This window comes from Octopus bimaculoides, chromosome 10 (genome assembly GCF_046866305.1).
Source record: "Octopus bimaculoides isolate indiv1 chromosome 10, ASM4686630v1, whole genome shotgun sequence".
NCBI classification, from domain to species: Eukaryota; Metazoa; Mollusca; class Cephalopoda; order Octopoda; family Octopodidae; genus Octopus; species Octopus bimaculoides.
Window position 1 is genome coordinate 83,007,015 of NC_142937.1, and position 13,882 is coordinate 83,020,896.

At 32.8% G+C, this 13,882-nt stretch overlaps 1 protein-coding gene and 1 long non-coding RNA gene across 41 annotated transcripts in view; one reads left to right on the forward strand and one right to left on the reverse strand.

Annotated features, from left to right (window-relative positions):
- LOC106871599 (tyrosine-protein phosphatase Lar) overlaps positions 1–13,882 on the forward strand; it is a 591,306-nt gene that overhangs the window by 378,418 nt on the left and 199,006 nt on the right. The window lies entirely within an intron of this gene.
- LOC128248924 (uncharacterized) overlaps positions 1–13,882 on the reverse strand; it is a 126,972-nt gene that overhangs the window by 48,217 nt on the left and 64,873 nt on the right. For all 3 annotated transcript variants that reach the window (XR_008265079.2, XR_008265077.2, XR_008265078.2), the window contains exon 3: positions 10,119–10,255. This is a non-coding gene — a long non-coding RNA (uncharacterized LOC128248924). The remainder of the gene's footprint in view (positions 1–10,118; positions 10,256–13,882) is intronic.

Below are 13,882 nucleotides of genomic sequence, written 5' to 3' on the forward strand. Positions count from 1 at the left end.
TGTCCTACATGATTAGATGGTATGAAAGAAGCAGTAAATTTAGTTAATAGAATATGAAACCAAAATTAAATTGTTAACTAGAATAGCTTCATTTTGCGACTTGGCATGTGCATTCCCAAATTTTGCCCAATTCTCTACTACTTTGAAGACACTATTCCTAAGGAAGAAATCACAGTTATCTTCTGATTGTTTGACTACATATCTTCCAAAGACAGGTTTTGATCAAGACATTTCAATGTTTTAGCTTTTAAACCAGCCATCTCCAGTCCAAACATTCAACTTGTTTTATATTCAAACCGACTAGATCTGGCTTTTACACACCTACCCTACGATGTCATTCTAAAAATAAACAATCACATCATTGAAATCTCAAAGCGTTGAGATTATGCATGATTAATTTGAAACAAGGTGGATAGATAAGTATTACATTTGAGAGAATAATCTAAAGGGCTAATAGAGGACATGGCATTATTACATTATGATACTCTGAGTTTTAGGAAATTTGGATCTGTACAGGCCAAGTTTCAGTGAAACTATTCCCAATTAGCTACTGAATCTTGGTCTTTAATTCTAATAGTAAAATTCACTAATTCTTCAATACTATCCCATCACAGAGGACAGAAATAATAAAAGCGATTATTTCATAGGTTTTTTTTTTTTGTTTGTTTGTGTGTGGTCAATGCCATACCGTATTCAGTTTGAAAATCTAGTTCTCTGCAACTTCATGCTTATTTTGGCAATATACTAGACAAATGTAAAAAAAAAAAATAATTTTTTTTAATGTTCAATTCATTTTTAGTAATCTATGATGAAGACGTAAATGGTAAATATTTATTATCCTCTGTTCTTTTAAACTTTGAAAGACACAGTGATGGGAAAATGCCATCCAAATCTTACAATTAACAGGGCATGTGGTGTGTCTGTCATCATATCTGATATACAGTTGACAGATCTTTTAAAGAGGAACTAGAGATTTCTTTTTTTTTTTTTTCCAGTTGATGTTTTATACTTGTAAAAATATTCTGGGTAAGGAAGGCTGTTAAAAAAATGTGTATAAGAGGTGTAGTGGGGTGAGAGACATCACTAACAAAAATACTTCTGTGACGACTCACTTATCAGTTTCGATGTATGAGTGAACAGCTGTCGATCAACTGAATGAACTACTCATTGATTCAACATGCAAGGTGGATGAGTATTCCATGGACACGTTTACCCTTGATATAATTCTAGTGTGACCCTTTGAATTGCAAACATAATCCTTCCACTGGTTTCTGTAGTTTCCCCTTCCCAATTTCACTCACAAACTTTAGTCCACGTAAGGCTTTGGTAAAGACATTTGCCTAAGATGTCACACAGAATCAAACTCAGAACCTCGTGAAGTGAATTCTTTGATTACTCAGAAGCGTGCATTTAACTCGTGATAGACACACAAAAAAAAAAAAAAACACTGGTGTATTGCATATAGTATACCTGGGCATCTCGTTTGTTTGAACACAGCTAATTTTTTCCAAAGAGACGGATTGAGAAAAGATGATCTGAGTAGTGGTCTGGGGTGTACATGCACTCACACACACACACACTCACACACACACACACACACACACACACACACACACACACAAATACACACAAACACACACACATACACACACACATGTAGGTACAGTGATTTTGTAGAGTAGTAGAGCTCATAAGCAGCAAGACATACCTATAATCTATTAATTAAAACGTGATAGAGAGGGGGAGGGGGAGAGAGAGAGAGAGAGAGAGGTGGGGGAGAGCTTTAGTCCATTAGCCTCTGTATAAAAGTCTGTTAGAAATGTATGAAAATGTAGAGCATACATAAGGGATACCTTTATGTAAATGTTTGACTGAGAAAGAATGGCAGGTGTGGCTGTTAAATGTCAGGTGAACCTAGAGAAAGGTAGGAGTTGTAGTAGTAGTTACCTTTTATCTTTTACTTGTTTCAGTCATTAAACTGGCCATGCTGGGACACCGCCTTGAATTTTTAGTCGAACAAATCAACCCCAGTATTTATTTTTTAAGCCCGGTAGAATGGCATTGTAGAAAAGGGAATTTAAGTTTAAAGGATGAGGGGACAAATAAATCATTTTCTATCTGTTTTCTGTACTGACCTGTGTTCAGTGGTTTGACAGGGTCTGACGAACTTTGTATGTGAAATCATTGTTTAGCTACTGGTCAGCCCTGATCAGTGGCATTTTGGTATTGACCATCTCCTCTTTTATTTCAGGTACAGCATATCTGGCTCTACCTCGTCCAACCCTAACCTTAACCCTAACCCTAACCCTTTCTACTTTTACAAGGTAGTCTCTACTTTGGGAAAGATTTGAGATTTCGTTGCTTTCTTTCTAACAAGTTGAGCTCCTCTGTACAGGTTCTCTTATTGAATCCTGGTAGCATAGAGTTTAATGTTGTGCTGAAACATGCTATCAAATGCTGTTGAATCACATATGTAGAAGCAAAACAACCGTCTATATTTTACACTTGTTATGGCGAACATATTAGATCAAGTGATCATGTACAGGCTTCCTTAATGGCTTGTGCTGTATTGAAAATGTGGAAATTTATGTACATTAAGACCAGGCTAGCATAAGAAGCCTGTGAGAATGACAATGAACATCTCACTTCTATTAAATACACCAGAACAACTCATTATGAGAATAACCATACTTCTTTTGAAGTGGTAGAAAGCAGCTTTTGGTTGTTCTGTGTACCCTTCTTAGCAAGTGACATGGAAATAGTGGTATTGTATTGGTAGCATTCTATGGGGTTCTTTTTATTTGTTGGATAAGAATGAGCTTTGTTTTCCTAATCTTTCCATTTGTTTTACAATTGTTTTTCCATTCAAGTATTGGTTAGACAAAAATATTCTCTTGAAGCAGTTTTTTTTTTTTTCTTGGCAGATGCCCTTCCTGTCACTACCCAACCTTATTTTTCTTTTTTTGCAAGTCAGTTATATTTTTACTCTGTACATCTTTGAAATTTCAAAATCAGTGGGCAACCCACGTGCAAGGGAAACGACAACAAAGTCACTGGCTGTAGCTGATTTAGAAGGGTCTTTTAAATCCAATTCACCATAAACTTAGCATTGCTGTGTTTTGAACAAATTATAATAAATACTTTGAAATGATTATTTATTCATTTCAAAATAAAAATAACTAAAAAGACAAGTATGTAATGAGTCTTTGTACTGTTTGTAACAGAGTTAGTTGTGACCATAGAGGAAGGAATTTCTGTACAGCTTGTAGCATTTTCTGCATTAATGTACAACATGCAATGCATGCCTAAAATACAGAAATGAGTGCAAATAATGAATGCAATATCTATACAGTACGAAGTACACTGAATATAGCTTGTTAACAATGTAACAGGCTTTTGTTGTTTTTGGTGTATATGCAGACATAGTCACCCCTTGGTCTCCCTACCCATGACCCAGTGGTACATCCAGGATGTCACAGTCAGAGGAAGAGAGACTTGCACCAGTACCTGGTAGGTATTCATTTGCAGTTGAGTAGATTGGAGCATTATGAAAAGATATGCCTTGCACAAGGGCATGATGTGCTGCCTGGTCTAGCAATTGAACCCTCAACCTTTTGATCATATATTAAATGCCTTAACCACTAGGCTATGCACTTTCACAATTCCATTTTATGAGAGCCTGCTGGAAAGAAGGTACATGCCTGCTATATCTACTCTACTTAAATTGTAAGGTTTTGATTGCTCTAGTTTAAAGTTCTAGGAGTTGTTTCTTGCTTGGAGTAGTTATGTTGTTCAAAGAGGTAGAATTGTGCAAAGTGTGAAGCTTGTGTTTCTGTGATCAGAGGAACAGAACAGGGAAGGGAATCATGGATGGTGGTAGCTCTCGTAAGGAAATTATTCACGCAATGCTTGACTTCGTATTAAAGTAGAGAGACTTGAGACAACTGTTGAGCTGCCATGAGAGAGAGAGAGAGAGAGAAGGTGATGGGGGCTGCAACAAGTAGGTCCTAGAGAAAGCAGGGTACTGACACTGTAAACTCTTAAGAACTGATTTGATTGTGATCGTGGTTGAATAGTTGAGAAGATATTGTGAATTGTGGAAGCTACTTATATTTGAACTGATAGAATTTAAGATAGAAATGATGTGGAGGGATAGAAAACTGTGTTATCTACATAGGAATTCTTCTATCATGTTATTAGTTTCACTTATTTGGACTGCAGCTGTGTTGTGCAACTGTCTTCAAGGTTTTATTCGTAGGGTTAGGAACACCTCACTTGTAGGTGATATTTTACCTAGATTCAAATTTGAAGCTACATTTTGATGAAAACGGTAACAATAAATGACAAAAAAAATAAACAAAAACATTGTTTTCTCTTAAAAAAGATTAATTTTATATAAGTCACATACTTATGAATTAATTATTTTTTTCTCAGTATAGATACCACCTAAAAGATTCTTATTCGCTTGCAGTTCAGCTTTAGTCTTATAATGGTTCCACCACCCAACACCCCAGCCTTGATTTAATGGATTGTTTGATCCTGGTACTGTCTTGTATTTATATTATTTACCTCAGAAACAAGAAAAGCAGGTTTTGAACTCAGAATGTTAAAGGATGTAACTAAATAACACAAAAGTCTTTACCTGGCACATCTACTTATTCTGCCCATTCACAGTGTATAACACTGTCTATTCTACTGATTTTTCTCTATGGGCAAGGTTATTGGTGATTGATAGAAGGTCATTGATGAAAAGAATTGAGGAGATGACATCTCTTTGGGGACCACCAAAATTGATAGAATGAAGGGAATTGTGATGAATACTGTCTGAAGATGCTTCATATACACACTAGTTTTCCTACTACATTTTACATTATTATTTCACTTCAAATATTGATTTCTCTCAGACACAGCGATTCAGATTTATCACCCACCTACACGCATATACATACAAGAATTATGTTGTTATGACATTCATACCTCTCTCAAGAACAATGAGATGGTATTTTTTTAAAATCTTATTCCCTATCAATTTTAAGCTACATAGCAAGATAAATACCCAAATAGCCGAGTCAAAGAACTTTCCATTGGTCACCGTTTCCATCTCTTCTTCTAGAATCAATGGATAAATAATAATAATGATGATAATAATAATAATAATAATAATAATAATAATAATAATAATAGTAATAATAATAATAATAATCTTAAAATGCAAATAGATTAATGTTGACTAACTCCCTGCTAGCCCTAACTGAAGAGTCCCTACTTCAGCCATGAATATGTTTTTCTCTTTCTATTTTTTTTTTTTTTTTTTTTTGCAGATACAATGTATAGAACTTCATTATATCTAAAGAGTCTTTCCTATCATGCTTTAAAAGACTTTTTTTTTTTTAAATCAGTGAAGTATGAATTAAGAGAGATTTGGTTACTACTTCTAGCATGTTAAGAAACCATGTAGAGAATCCCTCATTGGAACGTAAATAAATTCTTGCTAAGGTGTTTTCAGTCATTGGATTATTTCTAGGGTGGAGGGGAATTGTTGACGTGAATGTTTATTGAGATATTCTGCCGTCAATAACATGATAAATGTAGTTGTTTGAGAATGGTCATTGTGAGACAAGGTGGTGGTGGCTGTGGAAGGGGTATTAATTTGAACATAATGCTTTAATTAACATTTAGCCTTTTATTATTTTTATTTTAAAGTAAATAGTGTATTGAAAGATGATCAATACATGAAAGAAATTGTATTTTAGTTAGTGCGTGTGTGTATGTATTCTTGCAGTGAGTGAGTGAGTATGTATGTGTGTATGTAGCAAGGTATTGGTATAAAATCTCTTGAAAGCAGCCATTTAATAATAATGTATAAACAGTTTCACTGGCAGTTGTTAACATTGTTTCATGTCCTAAAGCACATTCTCCTGATATCTCTTAAGAATATATTAAGCCCGTAGAACCACATAGTAACTGCTATGCAAATATGTTTACACACACACACGCACACACACTGTGAGAGATCTTTCTATGATATATATGTAGAATTGATATGCATACAACTACAATTTAAATATTGTAAAATGAATACTATTGTTTTTGTTATAGTAAATGCTATGTGAATACGTTTTATATATATATATATATATATATATATATATATATATATATATATATATACACACATACATACATACACATATGAAATAGAGATGCATGATAATGGCGATATGAAATTGTTTCACACACACACACACACACACACACACACACATACACTCACCTCTTGAAGATAATAAAATAAATATTATCATTATTATATTCACTCCAGTTGATCTTTTTATTGTTACTAGAATCATTTTAGTTTGGTATGGTTTGGTTTGGTTTGAGAGTTTTATTTCATGTCTTTATTGCTTCACTACCGCGTATTGGCTGCTGTTAAATGGAGCGGTGTTTGGTAAGACATGGGTAGCAGGGTGGTGGTGGTGGGGAGGAAGGAGTGTGTGTGTGTGGGGTGGGGGGGGGAGAATATTTAAAATATGAAAATATCATCCTACTTTATGGAACATTAGATATATTACAGGTTGCTTTTGCACACAGCCAAGTTTTCCACTGATTGGTCACACCATTAAAGACTGAAGAATCACATCTTATTTTGTTCTCCCCCCACCCTCTCTCTCTCTCTCTCTCTCTCTCTCTCTCTCTCTCTCTCTTTCTCTCCGTCATATTTTTCTATATTTCTTTTTTTTCTTCCATTTATTTACTTTTTTAAAAATAATTTTCACTTATCTATTCATATTGGTTTAGTCTTCCCGCTACTTTGTTACAGTGGAAAAAATTACAGCATTTGTGATGATGATTATGATGATGATAATCATCATCATCATCATTATAATCATTATAAGGCTAATAATAATAATATTAAAATGAATGTGTAGTGAAGACATGCTACAAAGTTGTGAATGTCATCTTTATTTGACCTCTCTCTCTCCCTCTCTTTGTGTGTGTGTGTGTGTGTGTGTGTGTGTATACATATACACATATACATACACACATATACATACACATACACGTATATATGCATACATATACACGTATAGATGCATACACATACACGTATTTATGCATACACATGTATATATACATACACATATTTATATACACACATATATATACATACACATGCAGACATACATGTATATAGATACATGCATATATATATGCACATATATACATATGCATATATATATATATATATATATATATATATATGATATATATACATACATATACATACATATTTGAATATATATATATATATATACATATACATACATATTTGAATATATATATATATATATATATATATATATATATATACACATATATATGATGTACATACATACATACATACATACATAGTTGGGTACACTCATACACACAGTTTTATATATTCATACATCCTCTTTTCCTTCTGAGCCTGTTTTTCTTACCGATCTCCAACCTCTACTATTAAACAGACTTGATCTGATTTTTATATCAACCACCCCTACACCACTCCATATAGACATACAACCTTAATATTCTACTCTGTGTGTGTGTATGTGTGTGTGTGTATGTGTGTGTGGGATATAATGGTTTGTAAATATGATGATTAATGGTTATATTGGGCCATTATCAACTTTCTCTTTGTTATGATTTATATTTTTGGGGAAATTAGTGTTTGGCGAGATGAAGAATATTTGCATTATCCCATTCTGCTTTGCGTATACATATACATTCAAACACACACACACACATACATACGTACATATACATACATACATATGTCTACTAGTCCTGTGAAACTAGAAAGGGGAGTTAAGTGCTATTGTGGGTTTTAATATCCTGTTTCCTGGTGGAAACAATACCAGCAAATAGAAGATTTATCATATATTATTAATGTGACATTTAAGCTATTTAGTTTTAGGCAAGAATTATAATGGACAATGATAGAAATTAATTTTTCTAAAACTGTAAATTTTTAGTTTAGTTTTCAAGTTGAGGGTCTTTGGTTAGAGAGTTCTTACACAAAACCTACTACAGAAATTCAGTATTGATTTTTCTATGTTGAGTGAAGAAGTTAAGTTACTATGGTGACAGTTTGGATAGAGAGAGAGAGAGAGAGAGAGAGAGAGAGAGAGAGGCTGGATGGGTGATTGTAGCTTATTTGGAATACATGTGTGCGAAGATTGAGTATTGGATATGGAGGCAATGAAGAGAGAAGTGACAAGGAAGAATATAAGAATAGCATTACTAATAAAGAGCTTCCACAGATAGTAGTTATAATAAAGCTTTCCAATATTGGTCGTTGTGTGTGCTAGCTATCAATGCAGTAAGCTCCACATACTTGGAAAGAGGGTGGGGGAGGAACCACTATGTGCTTCTTCATCGTCATTGCTTTCATCATCATCACCACCACATTTATTGTATTTATTATTGTCTCTTTCATCCCCAATTCCTACTTTCTTCTCTCTTGCACACTAATTATCTTCTTAAGTAGTTGATGTCACTTTTTACTGGCTTACACTGTACCTAATTTTTTTTTTCTGTCTTTTTTATATCATTCATTTTTTCTCTTTCTGTTTTTTTTTTTTCTTTTTATGTTGGAGCTGGGTGGTATCATCATGTGGTATTTAATTTTATTTCATACATTGATACCCTTTTATCATATAGAAATGAAATCAAAGATGGAGTCCAAATAAACAGAATTATCATCTTCTCTTGTTTTTAAGTAAATAGGTAGATAAGTAGCTATATTGATAGACTACAGACAGTAAATACTGGGGGGTTGTTTGTTGAAGAAAAATAGAAATTATTTACTTTTTAATTTTCAGTTTTGAAATGAATTCTTCTAAGAGTAATGAAGTAAGATGAGTATATGCTTGTATATAACCAGTTCTGTTTCTTCAACGATAGATAAATATTAAGGCATTGATTGATTGATCTCATAGTTGTATGTTACTACTATTTAGTTTTGGTGAATACTTAATCCTATTTTCAGAAGTGTGTTATAATAAAATATTCAAAGTGATTATAGTGGAAACCAATAGATTCTTAAAATTATACATTTCTACTAGCTTTATTTATATACCTCATGTTGTTGTAAATAAATGATCATTGCCAAGTTTTCTCTGGGAATTCTAGCTGTGTGTATAGATAGTGCTACTAAAATTGCTTTAACTTCATCAATTTGAGCAGGGAGGTATTTTGGTTGAAATGCACTCCATGGAAGCAGCATCAAAATAAATTATCTGTGAATACATTATCCAATGTAGATGTTGTATGTTGTAGTATTGTACATTGATTTTTTTTTATTAATATATTATCTAGGGATATATGCGTTTTATATATTGTTTCTATAGGAAAAAAATTGTTTTAATTTTTCTATCTATATTTGCTTGTTTATTTTTTTTTTCCAAATTAAAGATAGATATTGTTTTATTAAACGGCTTCCTTTACTTGGGAAATAGTAATTAATGCAATATCTAATTAGAAGCAGTTTGTTATTGGCTAATCAGAATTGATATTATTTCACAATTTTAGCAAAAATTGTATGTAAATTCTACGTTATTGCATTCTAAAGGATTATTTTTTCATCCCCTTTATTAAGGAGTACAAAATTAAAAATTGATCTTCATTGAATTGATAATTTAATAATGAAATTAGTTAACAAACAGAATAAAGATTTATTTGTTAAAATAAACCCTAGAATTATTGAAATTTTATTCTTAGGGAATTTTATTTTAGAAAACTCATCATTATCATATTTATTTTATAATTAATTTACATAATCACTTGGTGCACATTTTATTTTTTCTATTAAACTGGCAAGTAAATTAAGTTTTTGGTTTCAACTTTTCTGTTCATTATTAAACTGTTTTGTTTAATTTTTGTCCTTTTTGTAGTAAACTATATTATTCTGTACCATGTCAGACCAAAATGATCAAACTGATGATAGAAACCATTGAAAGTAGGATCAGTTTTATGGGAATTTTGTTTTATGTTGTTCCCATCATCATTATCATAACATCCATTTTCCTTAGCTGTTGTGGATAAGCCAACAAACTGCATTTCAAAATTCTTACCTTTTTGTTGAAGTATGAGGTAATAGCAACCTGTTTTCGTATGTTAACATATGACCTTCTTATGGCATAGATTATATGAAATTGCATGTGAGCAATCCAGAAACTTCCAAGTGATATCTGTTAACTTATGGAGATTTCTGAAATAAAGCAAAATGCAACCATTTAAATGGAAAGTGTTAACGTTTAAAGGCAATACATGTTGAAAGTTTTAGTAAATCAAACTGAAAAAAATAGACGGACTAAAAATAAACACATTTTAATTTTAACATTAGTATTCAAATTAGATACTGATTTATTACTTAGAAAAAATCTCATGTGAGGTATAAAGTTTAATCCCAAATTAATCTAAATTTCTGGCTAAAATGTTTTCTGTTTTTTGTTTTGCATTCTCTTAGTTGTATCTTCAATGTAGTCTTAGGCATAATCAATTTAGCACTGTAGTATAACAGAAATGGTCCCTCATTGTTCATGTGCAGTTCATCCAACAAATTTCTTCATGGTTCCACAAATCTTGGCTCAAAAAGACCAATTTTTATATCTAATAATCATCTTATCGTTCCCATTTTTAACAGCTGAAAAATGAAGTGAAGTGAAGGATCCTTCAAACATTCATTTGCTGTTCATCATGATCATATTTGTGCATATTTGTGTGCGTGTGCACATACCTTCATTACAGACCACTCTGTTGCAAGCGCTCAGATCAGGTCTCCTCCTCTCTTCTTCCTTGTAGACCCAGAGGCATGTAGAATGTACTACTTTTATTAAATATTGATTTTTAATATAGTCACAAGATTTGATGTTTTGGGGTATAGTCTGTTCTCCACTAGTTGTTTGGTTTGTATTTTATGAAAGAATTGAATTGAATAGAAACTCTTGATGATTGAAGTCAGGAAAGAGAAGAAATCTCTGAGGCAAGTGAATAAGGAAAGGCACCACTGAAACTTTTTTAAAATGGTATTAAGAAGTGCCTCTGCTAGCTGGTGCTGATTGAGAGGAGGAGGGGAAGAAGATGGCTCAAATAGCTAAGCCAAAGGAATTTATTGAAAATCCTTTTAAGTTTGTGAAAGGTTTCTTTCAGGAGAGCAGAAATGCAGGCAGAGATGAATGGTTAAGATATTCGCTTTGCACAAATACTAAGCATTATATTCCACTTTTGCTTCAGGTTAACCAATGCCTTATGACTGAAATTTTGTAGATGGGAACTGTGTGGAAGCCCATTGTGTATATGTATGTGTATATTTATGACATAATGATGCACTTTTCTATCAATTTTGATGTATGATCATCCAGTTGTTCATATCAGCAGAACAACCGATGTATTAAATCAGTGTTTGAACTGGGTGTATATTCCATAGATATGTGTAGCCTTAATTTAATTCTTAAGTAGAATCAGCACAGGATCAGACCGTTGAATTACAGGTACAATCCACCTGACCAGTTTCTACAGCTTCTGTCTTCCCTTTTTCACTCACAAGGCTTGGGTTGTCTGAAAGCCATGTTAAAGATAAGTGACCAATATGTCATGCACTGGTATCAAAGCTAGGACCTTATGATTCTAAATCGTGCTTTGAACTATTGAGACACGCCTGCCCCTGCCACACTCACTGTATGGTGATTAGTGAGTAAGATGACTTCTCCAGTGTTGGTGCCATGAAAAATGCACCTAGTACATATGGAAAGTGGTTGGCAAATAAGCAGAGAAAACATAGGTTTGTGAAGTCCCTTTTGTCCTGACTTTCCATGAATTATTAGTGCCAGAAGGAAATGCACCCAGTACACTCCGTAGAGTTGTTAGCAGTAAAACAGGATCCAGTCTTTGAAACCAGGTCAAAAAATAATAGAGGCATGTACCAGTGTATGGTATCGGTGTATGGGAGCAGAGAAAAGCTGGTGTAAAATAATGATTGACATGATACTGATGTGTGAATGTTTGCTTGTGCTTACCTGTGTACTCTAAATACTTAGTAGTAATTACTTTACTAAATAGAGTGTAACCCTGGTGGAGTTAGACATTCAATTAATAGAGATTAATACAATGACTACACCATATACTAGAATCAGAATAATTGATAAAATCTTTGTGTGTACATTGAAAGATTATATATATATATATATATATATATATATATATATATATATCATCATCATCGTTAAACGTCTGCTTTCCATGCTAGCATGGGTTGGACGATTTGACTGAGGACTGGTGAAACCGGATGGCAACACCAGGCTCCAATCTGATTTGGCAGAGTTTCTACAGCTGGATGCCCTTCCTAACGCCAACCACTCAGAATACAAAGGCATAGAAAATTGAAGTTTGCTCTGTTAATATATAAATATCCATATAATGTGTGTGTGTGTAAACACTATACTGCAGATATCTTTCAGGTCATATCTTATGTCCAGAATCATATTTTCTTTTAGAAAACCCAAATAAATTGCTACAGCTGGCCATTTTTCAGACACATAATAATAATTGTAATCATTGGTTTATAATAATAATTGTAATCATTGGTTTATAATAATAATTGTAATCATTGGTTTATAATAATAATTGTAATCATTAGCATTTCCCTTTCCATAGTTGCGTGGGCCAGATGATATTTGTTTGGGGGAGAATTTCTGTAGTTTGATTTTCTTCCTGTTGCCGATTCTCACTTCTTTCCAAGCACAGAAGTATTTTCCCCTTGTTCAGATATATTTTTTATAGCATATTGCAAGCAAATATCACCACCTGTATGACGGTGAATATTGTTTATATCTAGTACATGATGACAAGGCAAGGAAACAAACACACATACATATACCTATATATGCCAGGCTTCTGTTCAGTTTCTCTCTACCAAATACTCTTAAAAAGCTTTGATTGACTTGTGACTATAGTAGAAAGCCTGTGTCTAAAGCTGAAATTTCATTGTTGCAAAGCAACACGCCCATGCTTGCACCTACTTTTGAATATTCATAGGCACATCTTAAAAGGAATGCATTGTTAGCTCAGTCTATTTCTAGTCATACACAACTGTATTATTATTTTTTTTTTTTTCTAACGAAGCATTTGTGCATAAAAAACTTTTCTTCTCAGAATATAAAATTGCTGACTCGTCGTCAGATTTGTTTTTTCCGTTTTTCTTTACTCTGTATAACTGTCACACAAAACAATGATTAGTTTATGGAAGGTACTCGGTGAGTTTTTCAAGATTACTGCACAAACGTGTTTACCATTTAAGACTAAACTTGTAAACAGCAGGTTGTGTTCACTTAGTCATTGTTAGTCATATCTTGTTCCACCTTCAAAACCACCAGTAGTCACAGTCAAAACTGACTGCGATATTGTCATGACAACTGGAATGTTCTGCACTGATAAAGTCTTCCTTGCTTTACTATGGAAATTGTCTATTCAACTCTAGTCTAAACACTCAGTTGGTTATGAATAAATCTTATTTTTGTCTGTTTGTCTGTCTGTCTGTCTCCTCTCTCTCTCTGTCCCTTCTCTCTCTCTCTTTTCTCTCTCTCTCCCTTCTCTCTCTCCCCACTATCTCTCTCTCCTCTCTCTCTCTCTCTCTCTCTCTCTCTCTCTCTCTCTCTCTCATCTATATATATATATATATATATATATATATATATATATATATATATATATATATATATATATATATATATATATATATATATATATATATATATAATATATATATATAATATATATATATATATATATTATATATATATATATATATATATATATATATATTATATATATATTATAT